The following is a 13,778-nucleotide window of genomic DNA, read 5'->3' as shown; positions in this document are numbered from 1 at the left end:
CCTCGGAAGTGTACTCTTTCGATTAGAAGAAGAATTTTAAAAAGCGGTCCATAATCGATGGAGAAATCGGCGAACGTACACTTAAAAATACAGTAGAACATACAACCTCCTCCTTTTTTGAAGTTCGTTAACAACAATTTTCCTTTACTATTATTGAATTATTTAGTGTATACAAACCCTAGTCATGGAACACTCAAAACTACATTGTTGAGATTCATTATTTTTGTTGAAATCTATGGTGGTGCTGATGATCTATTATACTCCAATTATCAGTTTTCTTTTCAACGATTTGAAAGTGGCGATTTATACGTCAATGTAAATTCAAACTCTTGAAAAATGTTCATACAGCTTAGCAATTGATGAATAAACTATTCAGACGTTTACACATCACTGTAAAAGCCACGGGCTAATTCAGAGGAATCGTGTATATCGACACTGAAGGCGACTATTCAAGACCATAAAGTCTTGCTGTGTATTTGTTGGGAATAATAAATGTATTGTATTACAAATAATATTGCCACTTCTGCTAATCGATGCAGCTTGGCTTGGATGGTAGATGGTGCTTGGATTGCCGAAGGTGCGAAAGTGGATCAGTCATTGGATCGTTGACAAACCAACATAGTTCCATTGATGATGGAAATAAATTGAAGACAAAGATGGAAAATATTTTGGTTAATATATATTTTACCTATTTTTCTCATTAATTGCTCTTTTTAATAGAAAAAATGATCAGAATATATACATGAGTGTTGTGAAATTTCTAGTTTTTCACAAAATTTTGTATGCTTTTTCAAAATTATACCTTTTTGTGGAATATTAATGTTTTTTCGATTGTTGTATTACTTTTACTTTTAGTTCACTGTGTAGTATTACCATTCAGCTGTAGTTATAATATTGATAATGCCTTTGGACATATATTTCATTTATGATCCAGATTTATATTCGATCTTATCATAATATCATAATCACAATAAATATTATACGTGTTGCTGTTGCGCCTTGGAATTCTTAAAAGTACATACCAAAAGCTCTATTTCTCTTGTAAATTAATTCCCACAATTTATTAGTAGTATATTACTTATAATTAGTAGTAGTATATATAACAATGCATATTTCAAATATGTATCATGCATGCACCATTATCTGGAACAGTGTCAATACCCAAATATTTCTTATGTATATTCCTATGAAATGTACATCCTTACATATCATGCTTTTTAATAACCACTAATAATCACACCACATTTATCTTATATTTCCAGAGTATACATTTTACATTCTCTGCTAATATGTGAGCGTAATATTGTTGATATTGTCATATCTAGAATATATAATATCAAATCACATCTATAATCCTTATTTAAATTTTAATTTTACTTCGGAACTTTTTTATTATGTTTTTCAATGAATTATGTACTAGTAATACATATAATGTTAATAGATTAAAGTTTACTGGGATTAATATATAATTATAACCTCTTCATAACATGGTTTGTTTTCTTGTAGTCTCATTACATTGTAGTACATGACAAATATTGTTGATAATTTGCTAATACACCATAGTCAGATTTAGAATGTGATCTTCCACGTATAAGGTTGTAAATAAATTTTGTTTGTTCGACCCACCTAAGGGCGCGCAAAGCGGGTTAATTTACTATAGCGGGCAATTACAAAATAGGTTTAAAATATTTATATTACAGGGGGAAGTTCAAAAACATTCAAAATACATCAAAAACCAATATCTAATCTGATAACTAATAACTTATTTTTTAAATGTATATTGTTAATGCCTTAAATATTATAAAATAAGAAACTATAAAAACATTATTTGCCCAAAATATACTTAAAAATACAATATTTGAATTTACTAAATACATGTTACGATTTTTATTACGAAATTGCCTTTTGTTCTATATATTTCAGAGGTACTTAATTGGACATATTATATTTAGCCATGCAAGTTTTTCATTTTTGCTCTTTGTAATCCTATTTGTCTTTTTAAACGCCAGACCAAGCAAGACCTTGATTATTATTTTTCTTATTACATTGCCTATGTTCAGTATATTCTGCACAATTAATCATTTTAAAAATGTCGCCATTTGCTGACAATATTTGAAAGAAAATTCTCGTTATATTAGGTTATATACATTATATTGTTTAGTTTTGTCAATAAATAAAAAAGTATAGAGATAGATGCCCACACGAACGAACTATTATAACAATTAAAATTACAACTAGGAATTACATCTTGGTTAAGCAATTAATATATATTCCCCATTTGGGTCGGTCTTCTCGTGTCAAAAACTTCATGTATATCATAAGATGTTTACTGAAGTTTGCCATTATTCACTTTTAAAAATCGTTTCTGCGCTGGAGTAGAATCCTTTAGAAAATAATTAATTTAATTTGAACCTTCACATCTTAAAAAAACCCTTATTTTATGATTTTGCATTTAAATAAATAATAATTACCTTAAACGTTACAACAATAATAATGTAATAAAAATAAAAATCACAAAGATGTTACAAAATATTATATCCAAAGAATGATAAGTAATCTATGTTGTAATAGATGTAGTCTATTGCCCATTTAAGTTCCCATTGTATGTTTTGTGACTTGTTAACACCATATATTATCTAATAAACATAATTATCTTTTTTAAGGTTATCGTAACTTCATAAAACTTATCAAAAACAAATTCCAGTTCATATGTAAATAGGTCATAAGTAAATAAAACTAAATTTTGTTTAAGTGCTTTAAATTTCATCTTAAACATTTCAGTTATTTTCCGTATCGTATTGATGTCGATATCTCTCATTAAATTATAGAAAGGCAACGTGTGTACGCTTGTCGGAGTCAAAAAGAAGTATCGGATTTATTTTTAACGAATGGCATTCAGTTTTATGTTTGACGTATTATGGTGCGCGTTAAATGGAGTTCAAAGAGTTCGGACGGTTTAAAGGCACATTGAAAAAAGTTGCGAAAAGCTTCGTAAAAGAACTTGTAGCCTCGAGGTAGGCGGGAGGCTATTAAAAAGTTCTAACGGAATTACTAATTTGATGTCGTGTTCGGTTCACTTTCCACTTAACAGACAAAAGGTTTCCCCGATTTTCTAAGTATATTGCTTACTTTCCATGTAGATATGAATATAAATATAAATATTTGTTAATAATTTGTAAATAATTGTGTAATAAGATAATATGAAGTTTGATCAATTGACATCATAGAAAAAATAGAAATTTCAGGGTATAGGCGACCTTGGGAAAATGTTTTGCGATCGCAAATTGTGATTGGCTAGTTTAAATTCCTGGTGCCGCCACTAACATGAAATGTGATTGGTCGATCAAATTGGGTGAAATCAGCATTTTCTATGGGCGTCCATTTTTATGTTTGTTGTTTGTAGGTTATGGTTTTTGTTTAGATCATGAAATTTTCGTTTTACGTTGTGCATATTTTTTGTTTTACATTAATTATTATGGAGTAATAATATAAAAATTTATGACAATGCGTCAGTGTAGTAAAAGATGTAGTGTACCGGGGTAAAATCCTACTACGGAAATTAGACATCGTTTCCCAAAGAATGATCTCGCTCCTTTCCAAAAATGGGGTGATCAAGTAAATAGTAGTAAGTTACCTGGATAAACCACAATGCAAATATATCAACGTCATGGTGTTTGTTATGGACATTTTAGTGAAAAATTTAGAATTATCCTTCCTTCACGAACAGGTATTAGGGTAAATGCATATCCATCATTGGTTTTATCAGGTACATATAAAATTATCTATCTACTACATGTCTGTTTATATATTGTTTGTTTACAGAAAATCAAAACCTTATGAAGATGTTAGTAATAATAAAATTCAATTAATCTACCGAGTTGTTCGTATGCTGTCAGTGTTATGTCTCTACATAAAGAAGTCTTACAAGAAGGTAATAATTAATATAACTGGATAATTAGTAGTAATAAATATTACTTTTAATTGTAAAATATCCCTAAAATATTTGCAATACTTTAACTTTTTAGAACAATCAGTGTTCAATCATTTTATAGTAGAGGAATTATATATTTAAATTTGATTGCCTTGTTAAGAAAATATTTGTTATGATGCCATCAATTAAAAATTTAATTGCTACTTTTAGGGGATTTATGACCTTAAAGAAATCTATTTTGTCTCAATTTACAAATAACTACATTTGTTTAACAAATCTTAACCAAGATTGCTTAAATAATTTTGTTGGATCTATTAGAGGTCATGGAGGTAGAAACAGCATCCTTCCCCTAGTATGTTCGAAAATTTTTTAAAAGGGCTCATCACTTCAATTTTTTCACATCATTCCCGGAGAAAATTGTGAAGAAGATGAACATGTTAGATCACTTATATTCTTTTTTAACGGGAGACCTAGTACCACTTGAGGTTGTTAAATCACCAGTTGAGTCTATATTTTCAGTTCCAGAGAATTTTGCTCTGAGGAAAACAAGAGTCTAATATTGTATTTTAGTCTTATTTCAGGCTATTTAACAAAACTTCTGAAAAAGAGACAACATGCAATATTTGTCTATATTAAGTAGTTCCACAGATTAAATACTCTAAAATCTAAATATCTTTAAAAAACACATACATTTTTAGCGTTTCAACTGTCCAATCCATAATGATTTTCAAGATCAAATTTTAAGTTATTATGAGGTGTGATTGTATTTTTGCAAGTTAATGAATGTGAAGTTAATGCGATATCAACAGGGAAGGATTTAAAGTTTACCTTCAATAATTCAAGATAATTTAGAACTCTAATAGATCCCGTAAAATTGATGGCACTAAACATATATGGGAAGGCGTTATAGAAGAATTATAGATATTTTAATATTGCCTAGAATAGAGAGTCAAAATTTTTTTTTTGCTTTTTGTTTATATATATTTATATTATTTACACTTATGTATATTTGTACAGGATTTTATTTTAATAAATTAATTTTAAAATTTATATTTGATTTTTATTTAAATACTATTGGCCCATAAATGTGACGTCACAAAATAATCGGGGGAAATGGCAGACCAATCAAAGCAAAGTATTTTCCTTACAGGTTTCTACATAACTATTTTAAACTAACCAATCAAATTCACTTGTCAGCGCCGCCAATGATTGGACTAAGCGAAACTTTGCCCCACTACTTACCATTGCAGTTGCACACCCCTGCACTATACTAATACACTATACATATGAACAGGGGATGTCGGCCGCAGAGAAAAATATCGATATTTGTAAGTAGTTGTTAATTTCGGAGTCATAGCCGGTATTCGAAAAACTTCGGTAGTTTTCGCCTGAGTTTGTGACGTTGCCACTTACAATAAAGAAGGTGAACACCAGGGAATATTAAAAAGAGAAAGCTGTGTGGAGTACTCATGCGCATTTATTCTAAACCAGTTTGAGATATTTCACAGTTACGCGTTATTTAATACAGAACATTAGCAGCAAACATTACAAATAAAATACGATTATAACAAAATAAGCGTATAAGATGGGGATTATTAGTAAGATGTTCTAAAGTTGTTACACTAATTTTATAAATTGCTATAGAACAAGGGGATATTTATGTTAAATAAAGAGAAAAAACGATTTTTTAAAGACTATTGTAGAGGTAAGAATGACAACAAGGCCATATTTGTATACTTTATATATTATGTATTACTATATCTTTTTGATTTTGCAGATATTTCAACACATTATCAAAAGGTAGATGTTTAAATCATGATTTTTTAGGATAGTGTAAATATAATATATATAATATATTCAGTGTAAAATAAATTGACAACATAAGATTTGAAGCTTTGTGATTTGTATAGTTTTACTTCTATTATTTCTTTCGGTTTATATAACTCTCTGGAGCAGATCGATTATTGCAATAAAAGGAATAAAGTAAACAAGAAAATTTAAGTAAGGCATAATTAGACACACTTATAAACAGTACAATATTAACAGTATAATATTAAAACAAAAATTAGAATAAATACAATTTATTTTGACATAGTATTTATATCTAACAATAAATAAAAGAGATAACTCTAATGAATTTTGACAGCAATTTGTTGGGTTGTATTTATATCCTTATTATATTTACAATGAAAATTTTTCCACATCACCTAATTATTAAGTATAATTCAAGGCGTGTTTCCCCTGTAGGCCTATCTGCCTTTTGTAAGTTTTCGTTAATTGTCCTGACTGGCATTTATTTCTAAAAGTGAGAAAAACAACGAGGTAATATATTGCGCTTCTGGCAAAATACATTTACCTTTCTATGTTTGATTGTCGGAAAGTATTGCTGTATTTTCACCTTATGCTTTCCTTTTGAATTACTTTTTTGTTGTAATCTCTGAAGTTTCACTTCCATGTTCTTAATTATTTCGATTTGTAATTAGTTGTCAATTTTTTTATTTTCCTTATACAATTATCTTGCTTCCACGTATTCGGATAATAACTTACTGAAATATACTTTTGAGGATGTTAAAACCATCGGGCTTTTATATTTCTGTAAATATTAAACACATTAGCGTATAATGGCAGTCTAATTCTTTGGGGGTACTTCTAATTTAATTTGTGACAACTATACGTTAGGTTTATGTTTTTGTTCTTGTTTTATATTGTCCGGAGGGATTTGGTGAAATCTACCAAATTGTCATTCAAAGAAAAGTAGCTCTCCTGAGCCTTCAAAAAGGAATAATCGTGACATATTTTAATAAAAATGTATTTTGATATGAGATTATAAATATAGTCTATCCAAAACAGTAGTGACACGGGAGACCTGTCAAAATGTCGCAACGTTACGGCAGCAACTCCGAGTTTTAGTACATTTTGGTTCTGACATATAACAACATTTTAATATAAATAAAATAATTAAACAAAAAATGTATTATAATTTATTTTAACATTATAGTACATCTAATACATATTTTATCGAAGAAATTAAAACTACAATTAATTATACAGCCATAATAATTTATAGGTTAGAGATGTTTTATTATATATACATTAAACTTTTTTCTACGCTAGTATAGGTAGCGTTTTAGGCGCGTTTTTTTAGATAGTCATATCACCCGAAGGCGTAATCCACTTAATTAACAATTGTATATCTGAGTAATGTATTTTACTTCCTTTAAAGAGCATATTTATGTTTTACGCTTAGTTCTTGTTTCTTTCGATGCAATGTATCCTTGTAAAGTCATTATAATATTACTATATCTCTTTTTAGTTTGTCCTGTTACGATCAGTATACATTTTTCTTGATAAAACTACATTTAATCGCTGCATTCTCCTTAATGCATTTGCCATATCTGCAAAACAGTAGATAGTAGTATTATTATTAGTAGTAGTAGTTAGTATTATTTCTCTCCTCATACATGTTAACCAAATGTTCAACAATACACACATGATCATAAAGCATTCACACTCTATAATACAATTTTCTACAATTAAAGTATATTAATTCTATACTGACCTTTAGTTGTTTCCTCTTTCATCACCCTGTCTTGATAATTGTAAGCATTGAATCATCAACCAACATTAATCAAGTATTATTCAATCACTTTCACTTTCAGAGACACTAATCAAGTTAATAAATCAGCTGTTTATTTCCACTCTATCAAAAGATTCTACCATTTGTCAATTTCTTCGTCAATGTGTTTGATCGAGCTCACACAAACTGAAGGTGTTATTTTCGACAATGCCTCTTTCCATAAATCCAGATGAATATCTTTCTCGACCTGAATGTCTATTGCAATACCCCATATCAACTCAATTGGATTAAATATGCAGTGATAGGGAGGAAGACATAATACTCTGTAACCATAACCTTCAGTAATCTGATCTACCATGTGTCTTTTCTCAGGCTTATTCATTCATATTTCATATATATTTACCGAGTAACAATTTCAAATAGCTCATTCTTTAACATGATTTCCCCGAAACTTAAATTTTTGCAGCCTTTGTTGATGCACTTGTTGTGATTTTCCCCACCAGTGTACTATATATATCGTATATGTGGTGACGGTTCCTCCAAGTTCTTTAAAAGCTGATTTTTTGAAACTACTGCAAAGACAAGTTATGGTTCATTTCTTCATGGTAGTCACCCTTGTAACACTAATTCTGCACCAGGAATAAAATCATTCCTGTTTCCAGCATGAAGAACTATATGTCTGCAATGAATAATTAATAAATGTTATGACTGGTAAACCTAATCGATAGTTATTCCAATGTTTAACTTTTGTTGTTTTTACACTATATTTATTAACATCTTACCATGAGCGACCCAATGTACCATTCTAAAATATTTATGTCTCATTTAAATAAATATATTGATATGATAATTCCTCCTTGATTTTGTTTTATGTTTTTAAAAATTGTGTTATTTTAAAAGCAATCTCTGGAAGTTGAAGTTCCATTAAACCTCTTCGTGGGTTATCTTTACAGTTACCCAACAGTGTATGAAGAGATGTTCAACATCACTCAAATAGCTGTATATGTTTTGGCTTTTTATGGATACTTTCCAGACTAACAATTTTCTCTGAAATAATTGTATTTTACATTTCGTATATTTGATATCTGATACAGCTAACAAGCTGATCTTGATTCGTCACCTGTTTCGCATAAACACGGTTTCTTTTTGGTGAATTTAAGGTTATATTGTTTTTTATTTTTTGAGATATTTTAGTGACCGTGCCTGTACTAATATTCAGTGCAGCTGCAACGCGCAAAAAATATTTTCAATATAAATCCTGGCGATTTGCAATTTATTAAAACAAAGCGTTAAAACAACGTTTGCTGGTTTATAACTCATAATTATAATATTTTGAAGAATTTTGCCGACGTTTGACAAACCGACAGCTTTTGCAGGCTCTTTCGGTTACATGATGGAACTTCTCTAACAGCATTCTATCTATTTTTAAATAGAATAAAATGAGAAGGATAATATTGTCTGACTGTAAAATGAATTTACAACTTTAGACAGACACATATTGACACACGTGTCACTATTTTTTGAATTGACTATTTGCTATTCAATACTTTTTCTATGGAATAGAAACAATACGTATAAAGAGAAAAAACTCTTAAGATTAAACAAATGTAAAGGTTTCTATTACTATTTAAATCAAATTTATTTTATTGTTATAAATCAAACATGAAACGCATTTCTTTGTAATCGTTTTTATTGGTATATTTTTATCAAGATAATAATAAAATGTGGTTAAAATTTATACAAGCAAATCAGTTTTTTTATCTCAAAAAGAATTTTAAAAATTGCTTAAAATTTAAGTAGGTCATGATCGATTGTGGTATTCATATAATGTAAAATGGGTTAGAAAAAAAGGAGTCTGCAGGAGACGCTTTGATTAATGTAAGTCAACAAGTTTCCGCATACCTCGAGGCTGAAAATCCTTATACGATCCTTTTCAAAGTTTTTTCGCAGATTTCTTTAAATCGTCCAAACTCTTTGAACTCCTGTTGATGCTTAGCATAATGCGTCACACATGAAACTGACAAATGCTCGCAGGTGGGGTTGTAGAGATATTTAGATGTCCAACTATAAAAGAAACTTGACGTTTGATAAAAAGAAATACTTTAAAAACTCTAAGCCATAAGCTTTTTCCTAAAATTGTCTGTAGGGATATTATTTTAGTTATGCCCTGCAATAATAAAATTTCATGAAAACACAGCTATAGATTATCCCAAGATTGTATATGAAACTGAAATATAACAGGTCAATTGAAAAGTCCCCGGCCTGATACATAGATTTCGCTACTAGATTTAAATCCAGAGGTTTTTTAGTTTTTTACGAATCGTCAAAAGATGCATGTATAAATTTGACAGCTATCGGAATATTAGTTTGTGAATTATAGCATTTTGAGTGAAGCAACTTTTGTTATTGCGAAAAAAAACTGATAAAAAGGAATTTGGCGTATTGATGAAATATTGTTTTTTGAATGGAAAAAACACAATCGAAGCAACAACTTGGCTTAATGCCGAGTTTCCGGACACTGTCCGAGGAAAATCAACCATTAAGGATTGGTATGCTAAGTTTAGACGTGGTGAAATAAGCAACAAACAAGCAAAACGCAGTGGACGCCCAAAAGAGGTTGTTACCGACGAGAACATAAAAAAATCCACAAAGTGATTTTGAGTGACTCTCTAAAGATATCAACTGAACGTGTACATGATATCATTCACGAATATTTGGGGATGCGAAAGTTCTGTGCAAAGTGGGTGCCACGCGAGCTCATTTTTGACCAAAAACAACGACGATTTGGTGATTCGGAGCAGTGAACCCGAGTTTTTGCGTCGATATGTGACTGTGGATGAAACATGAAGAGGTGATCGCCGATACTGAAGCCCATTTTGAAGCAAAGGATAAATCGTACTACAAAAGTGGAATCGAAAAGTTGGAGAGTCGCTGTAATCAGTGTATCACGCTCGAAGGGAATTATGTTGAATAAAAAAAACTAAATTTGCCAAAAAAATATGTTTTACTTTGGCAGGCCCAGGACTTTTAGATATATCGATTTTGTTTGGATTGTAATTTTTTCACTATTTGTTTTATGCTAAATATATGGATTTGTAAATATTTTCCATCTGAGATTCTGTTAGCGTCATGTCTTCTACTGATTTTAGACGATATTCTTTCATTTGTTGATATATCTTCATGTTGTTTCTATAAAACAAGCCAAATTAATCTTTTTGTATATAATTAATGTAAACTTTAAATTATTATTTATTCGAAAATTCCGTTTTACATCATCATTTTTCTCGAGAAAATCCTGTAGCCTCCGGCGGACTGCAGGATTTTATTTTTTCCTTTTCCGCCGGGCATGTATGCAACCCTTTAATATTTGATGCGCATCAGATTTGAGACGTGTACTGTCTTGCCGGCGAAAGATTGAACCCTAAATAATTGAGCAGTCGGCTCTTTTCCTTCCTTGCTTTATCCACAGTTTCTACTTTTCCTCTCGGATAAATTTCAAATTACTCGAACTCGAAAAAATATTTGATTTCCTTGTTGTTTTTTCTTTGCATGAGTGTATGTGTGTGGCGAACTATTGAATGTTAAAGGGGGAGAAAGCTTAGGTAAATAGGGAACCTTTTATATTGAATTATAGCTTGTTGGATAACACGATAATCCAATTTCCATGGGAATATTATACTATAACGGCGTGAAATTAGTTTATTTGGTGGGTTTTAGTTTTGCTTCGAAGTGGTTCAGTTTACGTGATGGATAGATAGTGATACTTAATGTTCCAAAAAAAAAACGAATAAAAATTGAAAAGAATACTCTTTTTTTAGTTACTGAGCAACGGGAGAAGCTTTACCGTTTTCATCTAGTTAAAAAAATGTTTTTGAACATAACGATGCATATGTACTCACGAAGTTGTAATTCGAAGGTGGTTTTCGATCCACCTGTTTAAATGTTACTTGGATGGAATGTATTTCATCGCTTTCTTCTTTATTTTGTTCCTCATACTTCTATTGTTAACCTGGGAAGTCACCAAACGAAATAAAATCCTATAGACCTATATCACAGCTGCCTGTAATATCTAAGGTTTTGAAAAACTCCTGTTGAAAAGAATAAAACCGATCATAGAGAGAAAAAACCTAATTCCAACACACCAGTTTGGATTTATTAACAAACACTCAACAATTGACTAGGTCCACAGAATAACAGATGTTATTGAAAAAGCCTACGAAAGTCAAAAAGTATGCTCAGCTATATTCTTAGATGTAGCACAAGCCTTTGATAAGGTTTGTCATGAAGGCCTTGTTCATAAACTAAAAAAAATGTTACCAAAACAACACACCGAATTATTAAAATCATACATTACAACCAGAATCTTTAGAGTCAAGCAAGAAGAAGCTTACTCTACAATACAAGAAGCTAAAGCAGTTGTACTACAAGGAAGTGTACTGGGACCAATGCTTTATCTAGTTTACACTTGTGATATACCACAATTGGAAAATATCACGATGGCTACATTTGCTGATGATACTGCGATTATATTAACGAAAATTACAACAGGCAAGTGACAATATAAATAATTGGATACAAGCTTGGAAAATAAGAATTAATGAAAGTAAATCTGTACATGTGGAGTTCACTTATAAACAGACCGTACAAGCACCAATAACATTAAATAACACTATCATTCCATATAATGAATCTCGATGCAAAACTTCGCTGGAAGGAACATATAAAGAAGAAAAGAAAAGAACTGGAATTGATATATAGGAAAATGTACTGGCTAATTGGAAGAAAATCACAATTATCAGTACATAATAAATTGCTATTATATAAGCAAATATTGAAACCTATATGGACACACGGAGTTCAATTATGGGGATGTTCTGCAAAGAGTAACATTAATAAAATACAAATTTTTCAGAACAAAGTCCTGAGAGGTATTGTGGGTGCACCCAAATACTATAGGACTGATTACCTACACCGAGACCTTCAGATACCCACAATCAGTCAAGAAATCAAGAGAATTGCAAGGGGCACGAGGAAAAACTCCATTCTCATACTAATATTGAAATATTGCAACTTTTGGACACCACCAGAACAGGACACAGACTCAAAAGAATCAAACCATCTGATCTTGTGTAGTGTTGTGTAGTGAGGTGCATATATTAAAAAATTCAGTAGTGACATGTATAAACATTATTTCACCAGAGACTGAGTTAGTGCCGATGGGTCCTCCTAGTTATATACCTAGATTTAAGTTAGCATAAAGACAAATTGTAGGTTAGACGGAAACGACTAGTAACAATGTATTAATTAAATAATAAAAAAATACTTCTATTGTGAATAAATGATGTTTTATCTTATACAGTCATATCAATTTTGCCAGTTTTTCATTTTCCTGTGCATATAAATTGTTTGTAATTCCTTTCTAACTTCAAGCCATTTTATTTTTACTCATTGTGTTCATACATCTATTTTTTTATATTATTTATAGCTACCGTGATGCAGTTGTGTTATTTAGTTTTTTAACTTCAAACACTTAACATAATTTTAACGGACATTATCATTTATTTTACATTAAAAACTTTTTTCAGAAACGAGCATTATCCCCAGCGAGATATAGAGCCTAGTACAATATTGTTATTGACTAAATTCAGCCCGCACATCTACCCGGTGGGTACATCTATTTCTATTCTATCTGTTTCTGATTTTCTCTCTATCTTCTTTCTATGCTATCTGCTCCTCCTTCACATATCACAGCTCTATCCCCATCTTCTTACATCATCATCATCCTACTATATATCCTTAGAAAGGCTTAATAAAACACACACCGAACTCCTTTAGTACTCTTACGCCCACTATCCCTCTATTCAAACTTCGGGTACAATAGTCTTTTTTAGAGTTGGGAACTATCGATTGAAATCGACTATTGACTGTTTCAGTCGCTATTTTTGGTTTGACTGATTTTACTACTTTTACCAGTGACTGTTTCAGTCGACTGTTTCAGTTTATGAATGATATGATGTATCCTCGTGAATGATATGATGTACACGTTCAGTTGATATCTTTAACGTGTCTGATATTTCATTCAATTTCATTTCAAAATCATTTTGTGGATTTTTTAAAATGTTTTCGTCGGTAACAACCTCTTTTGGCCATCCACTGCGTTCACCGTCTTCGGTGCTCATTTCACCACATCTAAACTTAGCATACCAATCCCTGATGGTTGCTTTTCCTGGGTAGTGTCCGGAAACTCTATCAAGCCAAGTTTTTCCTTCA

General features: G+C 30.7%; 1 protein-coding gene across 2 annotated transcripts in view; it reads left to right on the top strand.

Moving 5' to 3' along the window:
* Positions 1 to 13,778, top strand: part of LOC143206558 (potassium voltage-gated channel protein Shaw) — a 334,396-nt gene that overhangs the window by 14,944 nt on the left and 305,674 nt on the right. The window lies entirely within an intron of this gene.

Source organism: Rhynchophorus ferrugineus, unplaced genomic scaffold (assembly GCF_030347505.1).
Source record: "Rhynchophorus ferrugineus isolate W39M unplaced genomic scaffold, kcgeb_rfMv2 rfM1, whole genome shotgun sequence".
NCBI classification, from domain to species: domain Eukaryota; kingdom Metazoa; phylum Arthropoda; class Insecta; order Coleoptera; family Curculionidae; genus Rhynchophorus; species Rhynchophorus ferrugineus.
The sequence above is the reverse complement of the archived record's forward strand: the minus strand, read 5'-3'. Positions and strand labels throughout refer to the sequence as shown.